Consider the following 25,472-nt stretch of genomic DNA (forward strand, 5'->3'; position numbering starts at 1 on the left):
GGAGAAAAAAACCAGTTTAGTTGACATTTTAGTATAGGAAAGGGTTAAGTTTAATTTTTACAAAGGGGAAGAGCCAGCTCTGGGCTCTGACATTCAAAGAGGGAGGAGGGAAAGGTGTTCTAATGCCTTTGGCAGCCAAAAATTTGAAAAGTGGTGCTGATATGAGGCGGGGGCCAATGGTGAGAAGTGAGGGTGGGGCCAATACTGAAAGCTGCACCAAATTTGAAAAGCACTTCAGGAGTGAAAGCAGCGCAGAGCCGCCCAGCCCACGAGAGTGTGGAGTGTAGAGAGCGCGTGGGAGCAGGGCCTGAGAGCAGGAACTGTGGAACTTAGTTAGACCTCTTGGATAGGCTGTAACCCCTGAAGTACTCAATCAATGGGGAACGGGAGGGACCTGCATGTTAGGTTTAGGGTATAAATATCATTGTTTCTTGTTGTTTGGCATGCCCACCATTTTATCCAGATCAAGTGCCCGTTCTTGCAAGATCGTTAATAAAATTCTTTTCTCCTCCACAATCGATGACCTTTTGTTTTCTTACAGGTGCAACTTTCTTTCTAACATTAGGTATACAGAACCTACTGGAGAAGTATAGATAAAGAACAATTTATTTGATCACAAAAGGTCTTGAGTATGAACTTAGTTCATAAGAACACAAAAATAGGAAAGGGCTAAACCATCAAAACTTTTCTGACAAAGATTATTTCATTATAACACAACAAAACATAAAATGCAAAACTCCTGATTTAAAGCTTTACCAAGCTGGCAACTATAAACCGTTCTAAATAGAGAATTCTTGTGATCACAGAGGAAAAAGCCTATGACATCAGTCAACAGCAATGCAGAAACCTTAAAGGAGAAGTGCTACAAGGGCTTGTTCATCCAACTGCTATATGGGAAACATTGTTAGAAAATATAATAAAAATTTATTTAAAATTCTTCTCAAATCAATTAAAATTTTATAACAGCTTTTAATCTGGATGATTTTTAGATATAATTTGACGACCTTTAAGCTCTAAAGTATGCAAACTGGAAAATTAAAACTTCTCATTTCTTTTTGAAGTTTAGTTTACCTTCTAAAGAAAACACAATTTAACTCTGGTTTGGACTCAAAAGATGGTACTCTTTTCTCTTCCATCTCCTGCAGGTCAACTGATACTGCAATGAAAATCTTACTGTAACAGAGTATTTGGAAACCCTATCCAATGTTGTTTATTTAGATAAGACTAATCAATTTGCAACTCAAAAGGACAACAGAAATGTTTAGGCTCTTAGAGTAGTATATAAAAGGGACTTCTCATCTGTGCTTAAAATAATGATTCTTAATGTTTTGGGATTAAGATCCCATTGAAATCAGAAAAATGCACGTGTGTTTGTGTGTGTGTGTGTAAAATGAAATTATGTCTACATTTTTAGAGAGTACATGGACTCAGTGAATTCCATGCATAGACCCAGGTAAAGAACTCTGTCTTAAATTATGGTATGGGGATCAGTTTGGGGTGGGGAAGCTCTTAATTTAGCAAACAAACATGACTTTTAACTAACCTAGCTTCCTCTCTCGCTAATGCTCCCTCCTGAATCTGGCCTAAAATCAGGCTGCTTTTAATTCAGTATTACAACTGCCAAATTTTCTCAAGATCCTCAAAAGTTTTTAAATGAGAAGAGAAGTAATGTTGTTTTATAGTCACTAGCCATAACCCGTTGGTAGCACCATCATTTCCTGTACTGAGTGACCTTAGTTCCTAAAAATAGTTCTAGTGCTATTCAGTTGCTTATATTTGACATATTCTTCATTCTTATTTGGGAAGGCACATTCCCTTCTCCAGCTGAATAAAATCAGTGTTAAAAAGAGCTGCCTGGGGGGATGGGGAGAGAAATTTAAAAATTAAAAAAAAAAAAAAAAGAGCTGCCTGAAAGCACTGTTCTCTCCCAGCTGTTTGAAATTTTCTGCACCCGAAGGCTAGCAATGAACGTTCACACCCAGGCAGACAAGACTATGGACTGAGCAAGAGAAAAAAAGAAGGGACACTATATATGGAAAACAGGAAGCAGAACCAGTCCGGGCAGGCTAACTCATACATAACCCATAGTCAAAGCCATAATCTAGCAACTGCTCACTATCTAGAAAAAAAAAAACACTTAACGGCTAACCTAAGCCAAGAGGTCCAGGCCAGACCCTTCTGCCGTTTTCCACCTAACGTTTAAATAAACAAAAGAACAAAAAGCTAAATAAAACCTCGGGAGAGGCTAGTCAAATATGCTGGCATATACCATGCATACTCAGTAATTACCTTGTTCGATGATAATAGTTGCCAACAAGAACCTGGAGCAAATTTAATTTTTCATAAATCCTCTGGTAATTTTAACAGTGTGTTGAGGAGCGTTCATGAAATTGAAGCTCCCAAGTCAAAGTTGCAAAATAAACAAACTTCCAGTTTCTCTGCATTGTGTGACTATTTGCATGTTATTTATGTATTTGGAGATAGAAAAGGAGGAACTGGAAGGATAGTCTCACCCTTTCTTGATTTTTGAAATGTCATTAATTCCCAGGGCAGTTTTTCACTAAGGCACAGAGATTTGCATTTTAAAGGAGGGGTGTTAGTTCCTTAGAAAGAGAAATGAGGTATTTATTATGATTCAAAGGCACTTGTACATTAGTATTATAGAATGTTATCAAACTCTATTCTGTCTATCCCCATCCTCTCATCTTTTTTTTTTTTTTTTATGTTTAAAGGACTAACATTCAAGTAACTGGCAGTAGCAGATAAATAAATAAATAAATAAATTATTTATTTATTTATTTATCTATTTATTTATTTTATTTATTTATTTATTTATCTAGGTCACCTTGTAGAAACATTCTAAGAAAACCAGCTGAAGACTTGCCTAACCACAGTCAAGCAATTAGCTCCTGAAACTTTCACATACATTTACAGTGCTGTTTAAACCCGACAGGGTGAGCAGTCAGGCTACTTTCAAGGATTTTTCCTTAACTAAACCTCCCACTTTCATCACATAGGAACTGCCTAAATCTGCACCTGTTCCCCCAACCTACCCCCCAACACATACACACATTTTTTTTAAAAATTTCTCTCCCTTCCCCACCCCTCCCCAGTTGTCTGTTCTCTGTGTCCATTTGCTGCGTGTTCTTCTTTGTTCGCTTCTGTTGTTGTCAGCGGCACGGGAATCTGTGTTTCTTTTTTTTTGTTGTTGCATCATCTTGCTGTGTCAACTCTCTGTGTGGGCGGCGCCATTCCTGGGCAGGCTGCATTTTCTTTCGCGCTGGGCGGCTCTCCTTACGGAGTGCACTCCTTGCACGTGGGGCTCCCCTACGCGGGGGACACCCCTGTGTGGCAGGGCACTCCTTGCACGGATCAGCACTGCGCATGGGCCAGCTCCACACGGGTCAAGGAGGCCCTCCCATGTGGTAGACGGACACCCTAACCACTGGGCCAAGTCTGCTTCCCCACACTTATTTTCTTTACACTAATTATTAATGTTGGAATTGTTCTTCATTTATAAACCTAGAATCTGATTTGCAAGGTGTCACTGTGTATTCCCTTAGTGTACATCCCATTCCTCAGTGTCAGGACATGCTGGTTTTAGGGTGACCAAATCATCATCCAAACAAGGATGCACTTTAGGAAATGAAAAGGGGAACTAATAATAATTATGCTTGGACAATAGGCAAATAGAGGTTATCCCAGGCATACTAGGACATAAGGTCACCCTGCTTATTTAAAAATGATCTGGGATGGATTGTGCAAGATTGTGCCCATCGAAGGTCATCCCCAGGAAGAATTTGGTCTGGAGTTTCTTCTATTCTTACCAATCAGCTGTTCATCCTATGTTCTAATACTCTTGCCCTCTGATGGTTACTGAACTTGGAAAATGATTTATAAGGAACATGTATTTTTTATTTTTTAATTTTCTCTCCTTCCCCGCCACCCTGGCTGTCTGTTCTCTGTGTCTATTTGCTGCATCTTCTTTGTCCACTTCTGTTGTTGTCAGTGGCATGGGAATCTGTGTTTCTTTTTGTTGCATCATCTTGCTGTGTCAGCTCTCTGTGTGTGCGGCACCATTCCTGCTGCACTTTCTTTCGCGCTGGGCAGCTCTCCTTACCGGGCGCACTCCTTGCGCATGGGCTCCCCTCCGCGGGGGATACCCCTGCGTGGCATGGCACTCCTTGCGCGCATCAGCACTGCACATGGGCCAGCTCCACATGGGTCAAGGAGGCCCCAGGTTTGAACCGCAGACCTCTATAAGGGAACGTGTATTAAACTATTCGCCCATAGAAGTTTATACTGTTTAGGGTTGTTTCAACTCCCTGAGACTGAAAAGGCTTCAAGCTATAACTGGATGACTTGTGGCTTGCTGGACGGTGTACTAGTTGAGGGGCTAAGTTCTAACAGTGCTCTAGCTACAAGAGATCAATGGCTAGCGACACCTGAAGCCAGTCTTGACTTCCTCTCACCCTCAATCTTATATTCCATAATCATGTGATTAAATACAACCCAATAGATCTAAAAGTCAGTAATTTAACTGTGATCCCACAATTTGAAGGAGACATCAGGTTCTTAGGAGAGCCTGTGTAGTCTCTTTTGCACTCAACTAAATATAAATGGCTCCTTTCATTTATGTAAGCCAAGCCTATAAGTATAAACAGAAATAGGAAATAAATGTTGATTGAAACAAACCGATATATGTACACCAATGTTCATAGCAGCATTGTTCACTATTGCCAAAAGTTGGAATCAACCCAAATGCCCATCAACAGATGAGTGGATCAATAAAATGTGGTATATACACACAATGGAATACTACTCGGCTGTAAGAACAAACACACTACAAACACATGTGATAACATGGATGAATCTTGAGAACCTTATGTTGAGTGAAGCAACCCAGACATTGAAGGACAAATACTACATGACCTCAATGATATGAAATAAACAAGCTGCCCTAGATAGCAAGAGACTGAACGATAGGCTTACAGGAAATCGGAGGGTGGAAGAAGGATATGAGCCGATGTCTGCAGGGGTGGAATTTAAGACGAGATGGTGGTAAGTATGAACACAAAGAAGAGATAAAAGGGGGGCAAGGGGTTGCCTTTGGTTGGGGTTTTGCGGGTTTGAGGGTGGCTGGGGAGGGACGGATGGGTAACATTGCCCAAAAGTGGGGGGAGGGAGGGGTAGCATACGAACACTGGAGAGGGTCAGGTGTTGGTGGAGAGTAAAATGCCGAGAAAATCATATCAAAATATAATAAAGAGGGTTACCTGTTTAGAATGCTCGGAGGGGAGGGTCTGATGCAGGATGGGCTCCTGGGGAATGTCTAAATGCTCATTCTGCCAGAGTGGGTGTCACCATGGGGTAGAAACCCAAGTAGTGAGAGTGGGGGTGGACCCACATCCTGGGGAGGACTAATGCCACCAAATAGAGGGAACTGTATCCCTCGAGAGAAAGGGTGGCTCCCAGGGCATTGGGGCAGTTGAGCAAGTTAGGCCCTGAACACTATTCCATCTATCTCTGGAAGTGGCTCCTCAGGAAACGGAGGTTGGCTGTCACTGTGGGCACCAAGGTGGAAGGGAAAATGGACGTTAAATGTGTGGAACCAAGGTAAATGGGGGGTAAGAGAGGAGTTTCTTGAGAGTACACAAGGATGGATATAAAACATGTAATATTACACCATAACATATAGGAGATGACAGACTGATAATGTAAACCATAATGTAAAACATAGGATAACTAAGAATGTAAAGAACTGTGTATCCTAAAGTATGCACCATAATGTAAGCACAGACGTCACCTTGTTAGAAAGCTAATGTCTCAGACTCTGTACATCACGTTAAGTAAATATGATGTGAATAGGGTGTAAGAGTATCGCTGTGGAAGGAAAAAGGTTTTGTGGTGGATGTATGGGAGTGCTGTATATTATATATATGCATTGCTGTGGTCTAGGACTCCTGTGAAGAGAAGCTGAATAATTAGGGGGGAAAAAAAAAAAAAAGAAAAAGATAGGATGTAGAATTTTTTCAAGTCAACATTCTTTATCTAAGTTCTTTATCTAACTTTATCCAAGTTCTTTATCTAACCTTTAAACCCATCGCTATATGCCATTCCCTAGTAAGGGACCATGACATTATATTGGGCTTCAAATTTCGGGGAGTTCTGGATCACAGAGTGTTTCAACTATGGCAATGGAGGGATACTGGTATGGGATACCAATGACAGGTGATATATGGCTGACAGGGAGCTGTACAGAACATATGTCCAGGGTGCATGGTAATGTTTGGATATACTCATAGTGGCAACAATTAAAAACCACAGCAGGGGGGGTACTGGGTTCCTGGCCAGTGGTGCTCTGTCGTGGTCCCTAGGGGAGCAGCGACAGTCTCCCAGGTACAGTGGCGGGGACCGGGAGGGAGTGAGGGTTCAACAGTGAGCCCCTGATGCTAATGACTATGCTTGTGAGCTGATAAGCCTAAAAAAGAACAAGGCCTAGAGCAACATTGTGCCTGGGAATTTCCTCCTGTCAGCCTTCATGTTACTCAAATGTGGCCAGTCTCGAAGCCAAACTCAGCATGTAAATGCAATGCCTTCCCTCCAGCGTGGGACATGACACCCGGGGATGAGCCTCCCTGGCACCGAGGGACCACTATCAACTACCAACTGATGATGCAACTGGAAAATGACCTTATACGGAAGGTTCAGTGCGGATCAGCAGAATATCCCTGTCTACATAAAATAACATGACTTTAAAATGCTGTTTGACCTAAAGTAAGGGGGAAATGGAAAGGAGAAATGAGTTTATATGGCTACGAGTTTCTAAAAAAGAGTCTGGAGGCTGGCAGAAGGATTGCCCTCATGCACAACTGAGCAGAGTCAGAGAGGCAGATAAAGCAGATACAACCCCCAGATATTGGTTCCTTTGAGGGCTAAAGAGACCCATGGGAGTTATGGTCATGGCCGATGGGGTTAACTACCAGGTCAGATGGCCCCTCTTTGGAAATGGTGTTTATGTGTGATGAATCTGGACTCAGATGGGATCTTCCTTCATAAGACTTTCATGCTAATGTGCTGGAGGTGCAGTTAATGTTGGGGTTTAAGATATATTTAGGGGATTTGAATCTCTGGACTGGCAAGGTGATAGCCAGGTCCTGAGCCTCAACAGACTCCAGCACCTACAATCTGATTTATTGGACTTACCACACTCAGCTAAGATGGAGTTGAAGGACAACCACCACACCATGGAGCCTAGAGTGATTACAACCGAAAGTGGGAGGATTGCATCCAGCATCCATGTGGAATCTGAGCCTCCTCTTGACATAGAGGTGCAATGGACACAACCAATCCAATGTCCACATAGAAGAGGTGGCATTGGATTGGGAAAAGTGGACATGGTGGCTGATGGGTATGGGGAAAGGCAGGAAGAGATGAGAGGTGGAGGCATCTTTGGGACATGGAGCTGCCCTGGATGGTGCTTCAGAGGCAATCACCGGACATTGTAAATCCTCACAGGGCCCACTGGATGGAATGGAGGAGAGTATGGGCCATGATGTGAACGATTGACTATGAGGTGCAGAGGTGCCCAAAGATGTACTTACCAAATCCAATGGATGTGTCATGATGATGGGAACGAGTGTTGCTTGGGGGGGGGGGGGAGAGGTGGGGTGGGGGGGTGGGGTTGAATGGGACCTCACATATATATTTTTAATGTAATATTATTACAAAGTCAATAAAAAATAAAAAATTAAAAAAATTAAAAAAAATAAAAAATAAATAAATTAATGAAAAAAAAAAAAGACAAAAAAAAAGAAACAAACCTGGAGATCTGATAAAGTCCTGGGTATGTTCTATAAAATTTGAAACTTTGCTTTGGATAAAAGGTGAATAAAGATAACATTTTAAAGAGCATGTGTGGTGCCAAACTTAAGAAAAGGCCAACATAATAACAATATAATAATGACTTTAATGGGATGGCAGAAAACAATTTATAGTAATTGGGAGATGGTACAGGTAAAGTATGGATTTGTTTTGAATTCAAGATACTAAGAGATGTTCAATCATGATAGGATCTCGTGATGGGACTTGAACTATTTCTACTTTCTAGATGTTCTATTTGTCATGGTAAGACTGACCAACCTTGTTTGCAGTATTCATAAATTTTATAATTTGTTAACTGTCCATCTACTAATATTTGTATGAAGCCACAAGTAGAGTCATACATCTAACCAATCACTGCTTTTTTAGATAACATGTTTTTAAATTTATTTTTCTCCAAACACATGACATCTGTACATAAATTACTGCTTTTGTTTCAGTTCAGTCAAATGCTCTGGCCTGGTTCAGGGGAACATTTATTCATTTATCAAACATTAGCTGAGCCCCTACTATGTGTCCTGGAACAGTACTTGACACAGGGGCTAAAATAATTAAATTGCCCTTAAAGAACTAATTTAAATGTAAACCTCTTAATGCTCTTGTGGCAGAGATTGCTTCCCAAATCACAAATTTCCTTCCATTTGTGAAAGGAAATTTGGGAAAATGTAGTGCAAACCAAGCACAGATCAATTAATCTTTATGTTTTGAACTACAAGTTCTCTTATGCTGAGACTGGGCCAATTCTATTTAATTTTGAACAGTGGTAAAACCATTACCTTAATATTCAAAAACGTTGAATTCTAGTGGAGCTTTACTATTCGGTTACTAATATGAAAACATCATTTAGCCTCTTAAGCTTGGTCATCCATTAAGTGAGAAAAATAATGCTATTTGTTAAAAGTCTTCAGAGATTGGCTAACCAACAGGTTTGATTTTGCTGGTGAGTAACGTGCCAATTTTTCAGAGAACGGACTGCTTAATTTTCTCCTATATTGTTTTATATTGGTCGCCAATTGGGTATCTCAGCTTCTAATCTCCCACAAGAGAAACAATCCTTCTCAGTTTCACAGATCTGGTCATTTGAGCTCTGTTCCCAACAGGGTGCTGCAGCTCACCAGGTGGCAATGTACCCCATTTTCTGTTAAGAGGAGGGCAGCTTGCCAGCAATATGTTCTGAATTACTGAGTTTCACTGTGATGCTGATTGGTACAGGTTTCAGTCCTCTTATCAAAATGCAACCAGCCATTCTCATAATTGAATGTTTCCCTTCTAGTTTCAATAGCCCTCCATTCCCATCTCCACCTACTAAAAAAGGTGGTAAGGAGAAACAAAAACTGTACTCTTAAGGATGAAATACTATTTTCTCACCCCTGTTCTTCCTGTACAGGTCACCAGATAAATCTGTCAAAAGCAACTAGCCAACGTTCACCCACCAGTTCATCTCTCAAAGTTCCTCCAACCTGATCTTCCTTCACATCCACCTCCTTCCCCTCACCTTTCTTATAGACACAAACAAACTTGCTCGTTGGTTGAACCATCATTTCTGAAACATAATATTGGTTTTAGCTTATTCCCTTCCAAAAGACGGTCGTTTTGAGCCCCACGAAGCCCCATAGCGTGGGTGACTACCGGGCCTATTTGCCTGGGATCTAGGGGTTCCCAGAGATGATGGACTCCAAGTGCTCAAAATGGGACAGTCCTGAGCCAAGTGGACTCTCTCACGGCTCCCTTCTGCTTTCTCGCCCGGGAGTACTTTACAACTTGCCAGGGCGTGGGGGCCTCGGGGCACACCCAAACATGTCCCTCGCCTAGAAGAAGAGGAAACTGAGGCACGGCGAAGGCCCGGGCCGGGTTCCTTCCCCGGCCCGCGCGGCCTCCCCAGGGCCCGCTCACTCCCTGGCCGCTCCCAGGGCCCGGGCCGCAGCCTCCCTCCTCCTCCTTCCCGCCGCGGGCGCGGCCTACGCAGCCCGGGAGGAATGCGTTTCCGGAGGGAGAAGGCTGCGGCGGCGGCGGCGCTGGATCGGCCGAGCAGGAGGCGGTGCCGGGGGTGGTTTCCTGCGGGGAGGCGGCCCCAGGCCACCGAGTCCCCCGCCTCCTGAGGAGGAGGAGCCGCCGCCCGAGAGCCGGGAGGCCGCGCCAGCGGGCGAGGAGGCCGAGCGGAGCCGCGGAGCAGCAGGCCCGAGCCGACCGCGCCCCGGGCCCGGACGCCGCCCGCAGAAGGTAGGGCCGCCCGGGGCTCCGCGGGCCGAGCGGGCGCCGCTGCTTCGGGCTCCTCAGCGCGGCGGGCCCTCGGGCCGCCCGCGACGTCCAGGCCGGGACCTTTGTGTGGGGCGAGCGGGCGGCCGCGGTGGGCGGCGGGGGGAAGGGTCCAGCCCACGCGCCGGGGAGGAAGTCCGCGCCCCGGGCCCGCTCCTGCCGCTCGCCCACCCCGCGTCACCTCCGCCGCCTTCCCCGTCCTGCTCCCGCCCGGGCTCCCCATTACTGTCCCAGCTCGCCCGGCTTCTGCTCCTGCGCCGGCCCGGATGCCGCCTCCCCGCGGCCTGACAGCCGCCCCGGCCGCGTCCCGAGGCGCGGGCCTCTGGCGCTGTCAAGCTGGCCGGGTGGGGGACCGCGACGGACCCCGGAGGCGCCTGCCCTCCCTAGCGCCTCTAGCCCCTGGGGGGCCGAGCGCCCGGCGCGGAGTCGCTGGTTTCCGCGCGGTGCCGGGCGCGAGCTCGGGCCCGGGAGTGCAGGTGAGAAGGCGGCGCGCGGCCTCCCGAGGGCCGGACGTGCCCCTCGCCGGAGCCCAGGACTTTGACCCGTGCGTGGCGGTTGCTCTGCCTTTGTCTTCCCGTCGCTGGCTGCTTTTTCTTCCAGCAGCGCTGAGCCGAGGGATGAACCCCGGCGAGCGGGAGTGCTGTGTGTCCTCCCCACTTCCAGGGGTCGGACCCTGGCTTTGGGATGAACCAGGCAGAGGGTGGCCTCGTAGGGCCCTTAGGAAAGGGGGCGCAGGGGAGGCAAGTGCTTTTCACTTAGCAGTGTTAATAGGCCCAGAATACTGAAGTCGCCCTGGAGCGGCTCTGCCGTGGGACCCGTGTTTAAGGCCCAGACAATTTTTATGTCTTTAAATTCGTGCTCTGAGTCAAAACCAAGTGCTAGGTGTCTGATCATCAGTAAATTCCTTACACACCCTGAACTTCCACTTCCTGATCTGTAAAATAGGAACAAGAAATACCTACAGTAAAAATAAAAATGAAAATTTTTACAAAAATGACAGTGCGTGCCATGCTCAGCTCTGGGCATTTTACATATATTATCTCATTTAATCCTGGACATAATCCTATGGGGTAGGTACCGTTTTTAATCCCATTTCACAGATGAAGAAACCGAGGCACGGAGAGCATAGATTATTGGCCAGGTAGTTAGGGGAGACCCCAAGGGCTTATCCCCAGAATCCCTGTTTGAACCACAAGTAACCCACCCTAACCTCAAATGTAAAATGTAAAACACCAAGCTTAGAGTAGATGCTCAATAAATATTGACTCTTTTTCGTCCCCTCTTTTTGTATTAAAATGCTTTAAAAAAAAAAACACTCAAAATGTAACCGATGAAGTCATGAGAAAGGTTTCTTTGGGCCTGCATTCCATGGAGAATTTAGATGGGTAAATATAGTATTCTCTCTGGAAAATAGCTCCAGAGTTGCTGTTTTTTTTATATATTTTTAATTTTAATTTTTTTTAAGGAGGTACCAGGGATTGAATCCGGGACCTCACACTTGGGAATTAAGCCCTTCACCTGAGCTACACCCACTCCCTTATTGTTTTGATGGTACAAAAACAACAAATGCTAAATGAATTTTGATTGGGCATCTTTCTTAAACTGCACACAGCATTAAAAATAGGTTGTATAATAGATCACTTTTAGCAATATTAAGGAATTTTAGTTGGAATATTGGGACATCAAGGCTCAAAGGAGACAGGACTTCCGTCATTATTTTAAAATAATTTTAGGTTCATTGATTGAATTTAAATGAATGACTGAAGATGAAGTGATAAAGAGAAAACATCAAGCAGATCGATATTTTAGGTACAGGCATTTGGGGAGAAAGCCATTTCACTTATTCAAAATTCAGTATAAAATGGAAGATGTTATTAGAATGCCAGTTAAAAAAACACAGGGAATGTTGTAATACTTTTGAAGACAGAAAGCAAATAAAAACCCAATTAAGTTATCAGTGTTGACTTCCCAGACCTAAAATCGCAAGTATTTGTGATGTGGTTTTCTTTTATCTGAATGTTGTTATATATTAAGGTTATTTCCTAATCCTCAACATTCTGCACATGAAGAGTATGGAATCAACAATTTTGAAAGTCACTGGGTTAGTAATTTTAACAGTCAAGCAGCTGGCTTTCTTCTTAACTTTCTGGTCAATGTAATTTAAATCTGCCCCCAAATTACCATCAGTGAATAAAAATGCAATTCTATATTAGTGTTGGTGAATTCCTAACTCCAGGAGCAACTCTGGGGACAGCTGATCCCTTAATAATATAAAAATTAGTCAAACAGTTTAATGTAGGTGTTAATGTTCCTAAGAATGCTTGCCATCTCAGTGTCTGTATAGTTTGGTTTCTTGCCAGATAAACTGTGGCTTACAGCATGTGGGGAGTAGTATAGTATTCTCTCTGAAAAATATTTTTCTTTCATATTCTGTGTTAAGAGGACTGGTTTGCTCTAATGACTCTACTGCTAGAGTGATGAATTGAAACATACCTTGCAGCGGTAAAAGTTTCAGAAAACTTCAGTTTTGAGAATTTAAATTTCTGAGTGTATGGCAAGCTGAAGTTATCTGAGAGAAAATTCATATGGATTGTTGTTAATTTTTAGATTTCCCCCTAAAATCTACCAGGTCGTGGGCTACTCTGGGCTTATCACTTGATGCAGATATTAATTCTTAAGTAAAGCCAGCTAATCTTGATCTTTCTGAATTGGAAAACAAACAAAACCTTTTGGAACATTTAATGTCCTTGTATATTAGAATGTGCTATTTAGCTGAAAGGATCAATTTTTAGGAAGATGATTGAGCTCATTCCTTCCCATCAGCGATGACATTTTACCTGGGCAAGTGCTGCTGCCTGTCTTTCTAAAACCTTTTGATTTCTAGCGTTTAGTGTAGATATTTGATGCTCTTATACGCTCAGCTTTCAAAGATGTATGTATCTTTGGGTGCCCCCCCCTTTATGTAAGAACCATTTAGGAAGTTTTTATTACTGATTTAGAAAGAGAAAATAGAGACTGTCTTTATAACTTTTAATCTAGTTGGCTCTTTATTGTCTATATGTTTTCTTCCTAATGGTTAGTTAACCCCAGTAAGCTGAATAAATTCAACTTGCCAAGATCATTTTTAAATTTAGAGGCTGTAGGTCAAGTGTATATTTAATATAAACATATTATAGTGGAAGCTTATGTTGTGGGATTTTTGTCTTGTCTTTTTTGGGGAAGGGGGAGTGGGAGTCATGGGATAGAGAGGAGGGATTGGCAGGGATAAGGGCAGAGAAGCATAAATTAGCCTTCTGGATCTTGAAATGGTGGGAACTTGTATTGTGGTGGAAAACAGGAAGAATATTATCGTGTGGACCTAGAATCAAGGAGGTGCAGCCATAAAACTCAGACTGTTAGCAGCCTTACAGCCTTTCAGTAGGTAGGTGCGAAAAGGTGGTGTCTTTTACAGAAGCTGTTTGCAAAAAGAGCCACAAATACTTTGTAAATTTCTCATCTTTTTAAAGATAGTTAATGAGAAGACTTTTACATTAGGTTTTACTTATAAAATAATGTGATTTTTTAGAAGTAATCTACCTCTAAACTTTATTTTTGGTTTGTAGCTTTAGAAGACATATTAACTGAGTTTAGAAGTATGCAAACGCATGTGTACATCATCTCTTGAAATAGATGTGTATGTTTGTGAAAAGAAACTGCTTCAAACACACATCCTATGTGTGTGTAGGTATATACACATACACATGGTATACATATACATACATTTTAGATAAATATAAACCTATTTTTTACCATAAGAACCAGTCTCATTGTACAGAGTCTGCAAAGTGGAGGATTCCTGGAACCCACTAGAAAGCAGGAAGAAAATATTAACTCAATACTATATTGTTTTTTATTCTGATCTTTGTAACATTTACAATTTTTATTATGATTTATAATATCTTATTATATTGCAGTAGAAGTACTTGCATTTTAATTGATAAATAAATGTGGTTTTTTTTTTTTAATACATGTGTATTCAGAATTTTTTTAGTGATAAAGGTGAATGACTGTCAGCAGGCTCTGGCAGTCTCGGGTTTAGTGGATGATTTGGGTGGGGTATGAGGACTAGGAGGAGGTAGAACTGATCGGACTGGGAGTGTGAGGAACGGAGAGGAAGGACTGCGATGTTCACAGGTGGCTGCCAGAGCCCCTAGGTGGTGCTGTTCACCAAGTAGGCAGTTGTGGCCATGGGGTGGTGCTGGTTGGGATTGGAGGGAAGGGAAATGGAGAATTGAAAATGCTGGGTTTTTTTTTTTAAGGTAATGGTGGGACACAGAGATGTCTAGAGTGTAGTTGAAAACATAGATTGGGAGCTCAAAAAAAGTCTGATTTGGAGATTTAGCTGTAGTAATTACTCTGTAAGTGCTAGTTGAAGCTACAGGCTGGGTATGAAAACACCAAGGACAGTTTGTAGCATGAGAAGGGGCCAGGGAGAGAACCTGGGAACACTCAGTAGTCAAAGGGTGGCTGGCAGAAGAGGAGTCTGGAAAAGTATTTCCCTCCCCCAGTTTCTCCTCTGAACTTTGATATTCCTTTGAGTGACATTTTAGTGAGTTACTATGGGTATTTATGGGGTTTTCCTCTGAAGCATGATTGAGTTAAGGTCAAAAAGGCTAATGGTTCATATTCTTTTGTGGTAATTTATTTTTTGACATCTGCTGGGAGGTGGGTACCAGGGGTTTCAGAGCAGGCTCTGCTACTGGAAATCCGGGTGACCTTTGTCAGAATACTCTCCCTTCCAAGGCTTTGGTTTCTGTATCTGTACTATGAAGTGATCTTGGTTTCCCTCATTCTAAGCTTCTATGAATTGACAGATAGCTGCTGGCTGACCTAAGTACTGTAGAGTAGAGTTCTCTTTCTTTCATGAGCAGCCATTTTCTTATATCATGACCAGAGGAAGTAGCAACTGTGCTAAATTATCCCTTGAAGAAAACCTGCCGGTGCTGCTTCTTTGACAGCATGTCGCCGTGTAGTGCCTTACGTTTTAGTCCCAGTTACCTGGAAGATGCCCTGCTAAGTGCACGTAGGTCAGGAAGTTGACACGGTTCCCTTGAGTATATTGTCTAGTTGCGATAAGTTATGTTCAATTCAGGGAAACAAGTAACAAATGCTAAAGGATATTTTGTGTAATGCACTATACCAAATAATATACTTTCATAGTTCTTTAAAAAAGATCAGTGTTGCCATAACTGGTTTTTGAAAGGCTTTGGGAGGAAGTAGGGCGGGAGCCTGGAATGGTGTGAACTAAGATATGGATGACAGATGGTTGACATCTGTCAAAGGCAGGATGAGAAGCCAGTCTAATTTAGCAGGTATTGTTGGCCACTTTGTCATCTCTTAAGCACTATGTATAAAAATGAAGGACTGATTTCTTGCCCTAAACTCTAGCCTGGTGAGGGATACAGACATACCTACAATTAGGTGTAATGGAAGTATGAATTAAAACAACACTATATTGTTGAACATCACTGAAAGCTTGTCATTTACTGTGCTAGGCACTGTCAAGAATATGTTCTGGGATTACAAAGAAAGGAGCAGTTTTACTTGTTGTGGTTGGTAAAGAGGTGAAGAGCCAATGAAGGGAAAAAAAGTCAGAAAGGTAGGAAAAATTATTATTCTATTTTGTTGTAGAGTCCTTGGGAGTGTAGTTTCAGTGTAGTGTTGAGTGCGTAGGTGCAACATTTATTGGATATGAACTCTTTGCCTCTATGGAAGTCACATTTCAATAAGTGTTTATTGAATGAATGCTTATATAACTTGAGCTTTCATACTTATTTTAACATTAGGAGTAGTAATTTATTAGCTCTTTATCTTCTATCCCATATTTTATGGTTTATGTTTATGATTTACTTTATTTCAGTTAATGAATTCAGTGCTTCTCAAAGGGGTGGGAGTGATATATTATTGAAGGAGTGAGGTTTTAGTTTGAAAAAGTACTTTCCATAAGGACTTTTTATATTTGGAACACAAAACAAAAAATAGGAAATGAAGTTTATGCTTATTAAAGATGAAAAAAATTTAAAGTCAACCAGGCACTCTTTTAAAGATGTCTTACTAAGTGTTTATTCCCTTGTGATCACATTCTATCCTCCCAGCGATTCTGAGGTAGATATTATTTCCAGCTTACTGATGAGTAAAATGAATATGTGATTTCTCCTGTTTCATTTTAAAACAGTTATTATGTATTTAAAATATACCCAGCCCTGTGTTTGTTCCACTATACTGTAGGGCACAGGGAGATCTGACAAAAGGTATTTCATGGCCAAATTTTTTTATAAAAGTTTTAGTCAAGTGTTTTGGAGTGATCTTCCTGAAAGGTGGATAAAATTAAGCAGTTTGAGAACTGTGATGTTGAATTTCATGTCACCTTGGCAAGGCTATGGTGTCCAGGTGTTGGGTCAAGCAAATACTGGCCTGGTTTTTATTGTAAGGGTATTTTGTAGGTGGGTTTAAGTCAGTTGATTTTATCTATGGCTAATTGCAGCTACAGTTAACAAAAGAGCTTGCTTTCAGCAAGAGAAGCGTTCCACATTCAATTAGTTGGAGACCTTAAAGGTAGAACTGGGGATTTCAACAGACAGAAAGAATTTCTCTCTCATAGCCATCTTAAGGGGAATTTGTCACCTTCATTGGCATGTGGCTTGCCTTAGGAAATTCGGCCTTGCTGATCCCCACAGTGGACTGAGCCAACTCCTCTAATATTTAAATATACGTATATCCTGTCCTGTTTCTCTCGGGAGGAGATACACAAGTTACTTATTTCCAGTATCGCCATTGTCGACCTGTCTTTGCCTTTCTGATTACCTTGAATTATTATTTTGAAATATGTGTGATTTTACTTGTCTCCTCTGCCTATTGTGTTGCTTCTGTTCCTCTTATTTATTAGTTCTATAGACAATTTTGTCCTGAATTCCTTTCTTAGCTCTGTATACTTTTCCTCTACTTTTATCAATTTACTATTTTTGATCACTGGAAAATAAGATTTATTTGAGTCTCTAAATTACTTAAAGAGCATAATGATTTCGTTTCAAATTTTCTATTTCTAGAGGATTCTCCACTTTCTTACTTTCACTTTTTGACCTGTAGAGTTTTTTCCTAGTTCAGTACAACGCCCTTCCTTCCCCCACCCCCAGCCTGGTTCTTAGGGCTCTTTTGCCCATGTACCTTCTGGCCATTCCTTATCTTTCCCTTGCTCTTGTGGACTGAGTGGCCATTGATCTACTATATTCTCATTCTTCTTGAGAAGACGGGCAGTCTCTAGTGATCAGTTTTGTCTGCAGTATGTTATTCTGTAATTTTCTTGAAATGCTAGCCCTCTTGTGAGCTGTCTCAGGTTTCAGGCCCTTAACATTATTTCCTTGGAGCTGCCAGGCCCCTGTGGTTGGAGCAGAGCTCCTTGCCTCAGGCTCATGTTATCCTTGGGAGTGAGGGGCTCACAAGCCTGTCCTCTCCTGGTGTAGTGAATTTTAGGAGGCTCTCCAGGCCAGACTCCTGTCCTGTAGATGCAGAGGCGGGAGCACGCACTTCACGGAGGGACTGTCCTGCACCTTTGCCCTGGAGCACTGTGCCTCTTCATGTACCCTTGAGGTTTTTTGGTTTTTTTCCTTCTCTGTCCTTCCTGCTAAGCTGTTGTTAATCATTAGCTCTAGTTTTTTATTTGGACTAAAGACCTCCACAGCCAGCACCACACCTCTCCCTGCCAGACACAGGGAACAGCCTTCTTGGGGCTGGAAAGGCCCTCTTGTCCCAGGGTCAGTTCACCCCTGAGTGCCCCCCTCAGGTCTCGGGGCAAGTGAGGGCGCCTTCCTCCCTCCATCTCACCCCGCTTCAGCTGCGATGCCCTTCGTGGGAGAAGCTGGAGGAGCCTCATGCTGGTTCCTGGAGGCTTTAAGTTTGGCTCTGTGTCCTTTTTCTGAACTACTGTTTGTAAACACGAGTCTCTCACATTGGCCTCTTTATTATATCTTTGGTGTGGAGGCAGTTGCCCCTGGAGGTTCCGAGGGCAGGGAGAGGCAAAGCAGGTGTAATGCAGGGGCATTTTCAGACTTGGGAGTTGTCCTGAATGGCATTACAGCAATACAGGCCATTCATTATTTATCCTGCCATAACCCACAGAACTGTATGGGGGAGAGTGTGAACTACGATGTAAACTACAATCCATGCTTGGTGGCAGTGCTTCAGGATGTGTTCATCAGTTGCAGTGAACGTACCACACTAATGAGGGATGTTGTTAATGTGGGTAAATGTGGGCGGTGTGGGGAGCAGAGCATATGGGAATCCCCTATGTATATATTTTTTTGATAAGGAAATGACAAACAACCAAGTAGAAAAATATGTAACTTATAACAGAACATTTTCATATTTTCTCCAATGAAAAATTGTTTTAAATAGCTAGAAGTTGTTGAAATGCAATTAAGGTAAATTAAAATATTAAAGTCTATATTGCTTTGCTATTGGGGATGTGGGCAAAGGGCTTTTTCCATGCAGTGTCATTGGAAATGCAAATAGTTTCGTATTTCTTTTTGGGGAAAGCTCGCTCATCTATTGAAACTTCTTATACTTTTTTTTTTGGTTGCATTTTAAAAAATTAATTTATTGACGGATATCACTCATACATAAACATACATAAACAATAAGTGTGTAATAATAGTTGCGAACTTAAAAAACAAACATATATTACATCATACAGGACTCTCATAACTCACCCTACCACCAGTAACTTGCATTGTTGTTAACCTTTTTAATTAATGATTAAAGAGCATTGTCAAAATATTACTAACCAAACTATTTTCCTCCAACCAACACTATTATTATTATCTTTATATCATATGTGAGCATACATAAACATTTAAGTGCATAGTAAAAGTTGTTAACTTACAAAGCAAACATGCATAACATCATACAGTGGTCCCATACATCAGCCTTCCACCAACAACTTGCATTGTTGTGAGATGTTTGTTACAAATTATGAAAGAATATTGTCGAAATCTTACTACTAATCATAGTCCTTCTCTTAGATTTGGTGTATTTTCCCCCAACCCACCCTATTATTATTTTTTAAATATATTTTTTATGACAGAAGTTGTAAACTTATAAAACAGTTGTGCATGTGTGCAGAATTCCCAAACAACACCTCTCCATCAACACACCACACTGTGGTAGAACATTTGCTATAGATAAGATAATATCATCTGATTGTTACCATGTCCATAGTGTACATTTGGCTCACATTTTCCGTACTGCCTCATTATCAACACAGTACATCTTTCTCAAGATGTACTGATGCAAGAATATTATATTATTACTGCTAACCACAATCCATAGGTCACTCCAGCTGTTACTTTCCCATGCTTCTCCACATTCCCACCACCCTGCATAGTGATGTACATTTGCTCTAGCTCACAGAGGACACCCTTGCATCTGTGCCTTCAGCCACAATTCTCATCCACCTCTTGGTTTACTGTGCTATTCAATTTCTAGATTATTCTCCAGCATTCTGTCATTTGGCATTTACATACCTAGACTACTGTTTCAGCCACACCCCCATTTACAGACTAGCTGTTTCTCGCTATACATTTTCACACTTTTACAGTAAAGCTAATTAAAACTTCTACGTATATTAAACATCAGTAGTCCATCTCAGGCCTCCTCTTATCTCCTTTAAGAATCCACCACCTACCACCAGGGCTTGAAGATATTTTCCTACAATTTCTTCCAGAAGTTTTATGGTTCTTACTTTTATTTTTATGTTTTTGATCCATTTTTAGTTAATTTTTGGATAAGGTGTGAGATAGGGGTCCTTTTTCCTTCTTTCAGTTATGGATATTCAATTCTTTCAGCACCATTTGTTGAACGGACTGTTTTGTGTGAGATGTGTGGGTTTGACAGGCTAGTCAAAAATCACTTGACCGTACATCTAAGGGTCTGTTTCCGAACCATCAGTTTAGTTCCATTGGTCTGTGTTTCTGTCTTTATGCCAGTACCATGCTGTTTTTACCACTATAGCTAGGTAATACGATTTAAAGTCTGGAGATAAGGGTTCACTTTTCCTTTTTATATTTCTGGCTATTCAGGACCCCTTACCCTTCCAAATAAATTTTTTTTTTTTAAGATTTTTATTTATTTCTCCCACCCCCCCCCCCCAGTTGTCTGCTCTCTGTGTCCATTCGCTGTGTGCTCTTCTGTGACCACTTCTATCCTTATCAGTGGCACTGGGAATCTGTGTTTCTTTTTTGTTGCATCATCTTGTTGTGTCAGCTCTCCGTGTGTGCGGCGCCATTTTCAGGCAGGCTGCGCTTTCTTTTGTGCTGGTCAGCTCTCCTTACGGGGCGCACTCCTTGTGCTTGGGGCTCCCCTATGCGGGGAACACCCCTGCGTAGCACAGCTCTCCTTGCGTGCGTCAGCACTGCGCATGGGCCAGCTCCACACAGGTCAAGGAGGTCCCGGGTTTGAACCGCGGACCTCCCATGTGGTAGGCAGATTCCCTGTCCATTGGGGCCAAGTCCGCTTCTCCCAGCATCTTCTTAATGTCCTTAATCTCTTTAGCCATCTCACTGAATTTATTAAGGAGATTTGTTTGTACATCTGTGATTAGTTGTCTCAACTCCTTCATGTCATCTGGAGGCTCATCTTGTTTTTTTAACTGGGCCATAGCTTCCTGTTTCTTGGTGTGGATTGTAATTTTTTGTTGGTGTCTTGGCGTCTGGATTAATAGAGTATTTATTCCGGGTGCAGTTTTCCTCTTTAATATAGGGCTTTCTGTCCTTTCTCCCTTGCTAGCTGTGCAGTAGGAGCCAAAGTTGTAATTAGTGCTATAATCTGTGGAAGCTTATGCTTCCCTCATTGCCCCAGGGACCAGTGAAACTTCTCTCACCTTTCTCTTTTGCCAGAATCTCTTTTGACAGAATCACAGCTGTGTGGAATAATCCCAAGTCGTGCAGGCCTAGACTGTAATTGCCTAGAGAGACTGATGAAGCTTCACACCCTTTTTTCCCCTGCCTGAGGTGGGGATGGAGCTGCAGGTGTGGGCAGCAATCTATGCAGTGCAGGTCCAAGAAGTTGCAGTTGCCCTGGTAGACTTCCGATTTTCAGTCTGTGCCAGCAAAAGTTACCTGCAGTTACCCCGATAGGCCGGTATAGGGCCCATCAGCCTCCTCCCTGCCAGAGGTGGGGCTGAAGCCTAGTCTAGGGCTGCAGGCCGATCTGGGTAAAAGAAACTGTTTCTTATCATCACTGGGATTTTCGGTCAGCCTGGCTTCCCCTCAGGCTGGGGGTGGGGTCAAAATGGCAGCCACTGGCCTCTTTCCAACTTGGGCTGGTTCACACCCCAGCTCTTCCCAGGGTTATATCTTAGCCAGCGAGTCTACCATAATAGCCGAAATCGGCAGCCAACCGTCTCCTCCTCCCCTGTTTTGGGAAATGGAACTTCCAATTCCAGCCTCAGAATAGCTCCCAGAGTGGCTTGTGCTACCAGAGTAGGATAATCCCTGGTTTCTGAGGCTTGCCTGGTAATTTCCCGGAGAGGCTGACACAGGTTCCCGCAGCTTCCTCCCTGCCAGAGGTGGCACTGGGGCCTAGGCTAGAGCTGCAGTATAACCTGGATGGAAAGAAGCTGGTGCCCACCTGCACTGTTCACCCCACTTCCCCTCGTGCCAGGTGCAGAGTTAAGATGGCGACTCCCGGCCTCTTTCCGACTTGGACAGGCTCAAACTTTAGCTGTTCTCAGGCTTATACTTTAGCCTGCTGAGTTTACTCATCAGTAGCTGAAGTTGGTGCCCAACCGTCTCTTCCTCCCCTGTTTCGGGGAAGTGGAGCTTTCAATTCCAGCCCAGAAGAGCTCCTAAGGCGGCTTGTGCCTCCATTAGAGGATGGCCACCGGCCTCCGGGGTGTGAAGTGCTCTACTTATGAGTCGTCTCTGCAGATGGGCAATTTCCTCCTTCTTTTCCTTCAAGGATGTGGCAGGATGCTCTTCTGGCCTCCTGGAGCCCCCCAACAGGTTCTTCAACTAGCTCCAGAGAGCCCTGGGTGTTTACTAACCGCCCTGTGGCAGGATCTCCTTACTCTGCCACCATCTTGCTGATTGTCTCCCCTATATTTTTTATGTAACATTTATGTAATCTAAATATCTTTTTAAAAAATAAAAAATAAAGAAGGTGGATTTTTCTGAAAAAAGAATGTATTTCATATAAATCAAGATAAGCTGTAGCTATTAAAAATGAGGTGGATGCGATGTAAGCCGTGATATAAACTGTAACATCTACTAGTAGTGACTGAATTAAAGTATCCATGTGTACCTGGAAAAAAAAAAGCAGGTACAGTAATGTTTTGAGGATGCTCTTGCATAGTTTGTAACACATGTTTTATAACCATGCAAGGTGTTGATGGAGGGTTGATGATGTGTGGGACCCCATATGATGTTACACATGTTTATTTTGTAAATTCATAACTTTTACTATACTATACACTTATTGTTTATGTATGTTCATGAATGAATGATATACTTCAATAATACATATATGGAAAAACAGGTACAGATAAAAATGATGTGTAATGGACTTGGGATGAATCCAGCTGAAGTCAGGGGATGCTGGGTTCCTCTAGGTTCTTGGCTATGTTGCATAACAGAATTTAAGAACATGGCGGTTTAGTAGGCCGGTAAAAGAAATTATTGAAAAATGAGAGAAAAGGAAAGAACTCGGTATGTGTGCTTCTTGGGGGGATGGGGAGCGAGCCTTTGGGGCTGGGGGCTGCCTTCCTTAAGGCCACTTTTCGCTCCTCCCCTTTCCTAATGTTGGGGAGGAACCCCAGCTCTTTGTTGTTCTGACTGGTTGTTCCACTGTTAGCTCTCAGGGGACCAGTGGGGAGACCTGTTGGGAGTTATCTGGGGCTTCCCCTGACCCCGGAAGAGTTCCAAATGGGACCTCATGGCCTGGGTGTTGGGGTTTGGGGTTTTGCTCTTAGTAGCAAAACCTTGGGGTTTCCGGGCGAGAGCTCTCATGTTCTCTGCCTGGTTCCAGATGTGACTTGTCTTTTCCTCTTTTGTCTACACTAACCTCCCTCACAACTTTATTGTGTTTTTAAGCAGGCTTTTTGATATACCTCAATTTAGATAACAGAATCTTTTCCCCCATCGAGCTGAAAAGATTTTCAAATGATTTGACAGGAAAGGAAGTAGTTTGTGTCACCTGCAAAAGAGTATTTGTGTGGTGAGAACTTTTAACCTTTCTTATTAGAAACCTGTTTATCTAAGACTATATTGTGACTGAAAGCTTGGGCTTTGGAGTCAGGCAGGGTTCACATCCTAGCTCCGAGGTCACATATATCTGGTATGTGGTTGATATATAATAAATAATTGTTGACTCGAATTTAATTAGTTGTATTGAACAAAAATGTGCCTACATGCAAAGGTTTTTATAGAAAGAAATCTTTTTTGTGGATTACTTCTTTTGTGGATTACTTGTGGCTTTTGGGCACCTTATTTAAAAAACCTGAAATTGACTCAGAGTCAATTGTTTTTTATCACCGTATGGTTTTTTTAAAGTAATTTTCCTCTAAAATATAACTGCTTAATTTATTCCCATCTAGTACATTTAAGGTACGTAAAGATTTTATTTGTAAATGCAAAAGGAAATGCCAAATGAGTTATTTGTAACATTATTAAAAACGTTATTAATGGGTATATATTTAAGTGTTCAAAACAGCACATAAAACTTGTATGAATAAAGATGAGTATGCAGCGGAGATTTAAATTATGCTCACTTTTGACAATGAGAACAGTTAACCACTAAAATGAGATTGATTGGGGGGGAGGTGTTTAGAATTATTTATTGCTCAGCAAATGGAAATATGATTTCCTTTAGATAAAATTGAATATCCTAGAAAATGATCTTAGGGTGAAATGCTTTTGTAGGAATGAGATACAAAACCTGCATCCATACACATGAAATACGACATTAAAGTAACTTTTCTTGGCCTCCATTCGCTGAACATTGTCTTTTCTATTTCTGTTCTCTGAGTCAGTTCTGACACTAAAGGAATGTTCTCTCATTTAAAATAGTGATGAAGTAGGCCTTCAAAAAATAGGTTAATAAAGAGCAAAATTAGGTCACAGCTTCTGGATTCCAATGGATTGGCTTCAGTTCTACCTGGGCAACTTTGGAGAATTATTTAACCTCTCTGTGGTTTGGTTTCCTTATTTGTAAAACAAGATATTGTCATTCCCAACTTCATTGGGTTACTTGGATTAAGTACTTAGAATAACACCTGATAGTTGTTATTTTGATCAGTATTATTATTATAGTCGTTCAAAAGTGTTGAAATAAGAATATAATTTTGTAAAGTTCTAAATGCAGTAACTAGTTGTCTTGAATCATCAGAACTCAGTGTACTTACTGTACTATTCTTGTTGTGCCTGGTCATGTCTAGAAAGAGGTGGTTTGCCCTCTAAACGAACAAATAGATTGTCCATTTTTTAGCAGTGAGTGGCAGTCCCTGAGTGAACTCAAACTAGTAATTTTATTTGAGTGATATAACACAGTAATCTGATTCAAGTCTTTAATAGTAAGATGTCCTTTCAGCGCGGTTAACTTCTTTCAGCCTCTAGCTCTTCTAGGTTTGCTTCCTCATGACAGAAGTAGCCTCAAGTTGTTCTTTCCAATTTCTGTTTTGATTAAGTATTTCATCCCCTGATTTTTTCCCCAAAGGTGGTTCATGATAATTAACATTCAGAAGTATCTGTTTGTATGTCCTGTGGACAGGCTTTGTAGATTCTCCTCCAAAGTGCCAGCAAGAGCAAACCCCAGACACCTGCTACAGTAAATGGAGGACCCTGTATTGGCTTTTCCTCTTGTTTAGGGTTCCCTCTATTTAGTCCCTCACTCTTTCTTGGAATCACCTTCCAGATAAACCACCCGCATACAAGCCCTGGTGTCAGGTCCTGTTTTGGAGAAGAATTCAGGCTAAAATAATCAACTCTTGCTTTATTCTTAGACTCAGCTATCTAAGACTTCCTGTCTCTGAATTTTAAACTCTAAAATGTCCTATGCTCCAGCTCTTTTTGCTCCTTTTTTTACATTATGCCTTTTTCTCTCACCTGCCCATTGTGATCACGAATCCTTTGACTTTTCCTCTTTTTTGTTGTGATTTCTATCAGCACTACAAATTGTTTGCCCCCACTTTTTACTTCTGTACTTGTACCTCAAACCTTTGAATTAGTGTAGAGATTTCAGATTGGAGTCTGAGGACCCATAAGGGTATTTTCAGTGATTTCAGCATTACTTCAAGAATTTTTTTTTTT

The 25,472-nt window shown here is 42.1% G+C and overlaps 1 protein-coding gene across 2 annotated transcripts in view; it reads left to right on the forward strand.

Annotated features, from left to right (window-relative positions):
- The first annotated feature begins 9,967 nt into the window (after positions 1–9,967).
- The window catches only part of ITGB1 (integrin subunit beta 1), a 50,568-nt gene continuing 35,063 nt past the window's right edge, over positions 9,968–25,472 (forward strand). The window contains exon 1 of one of the 2 annotated variants that reach the window (XM_058297704.2): positions 9,968–10,101. The gene's annotated coding sequence lies outside the window, so the exon portion shown is untranslated. The remainder of the gene's footprint in view (positions 10,102–25,472) is intronic. The other variant, XM_058297705.2, reaches the window with a different exon arrangement.

Source organism: Dasypus novemcinctus, chromosome 5 (genome assembly GCF_030445035.2).
Source record: "Dasypus novemcinctus isolate mDasNov1 chromosome 5, mDasNov1.1.hap2, whole genome shotgun sequence".
In the NCBI taxonomy this organism is placed as follows: Eukaryota; Metazoa; Chordata; class Mammalia; order Cingulata; family Dasypodidae; genus Dasypus; species Dasypus novemcinctus.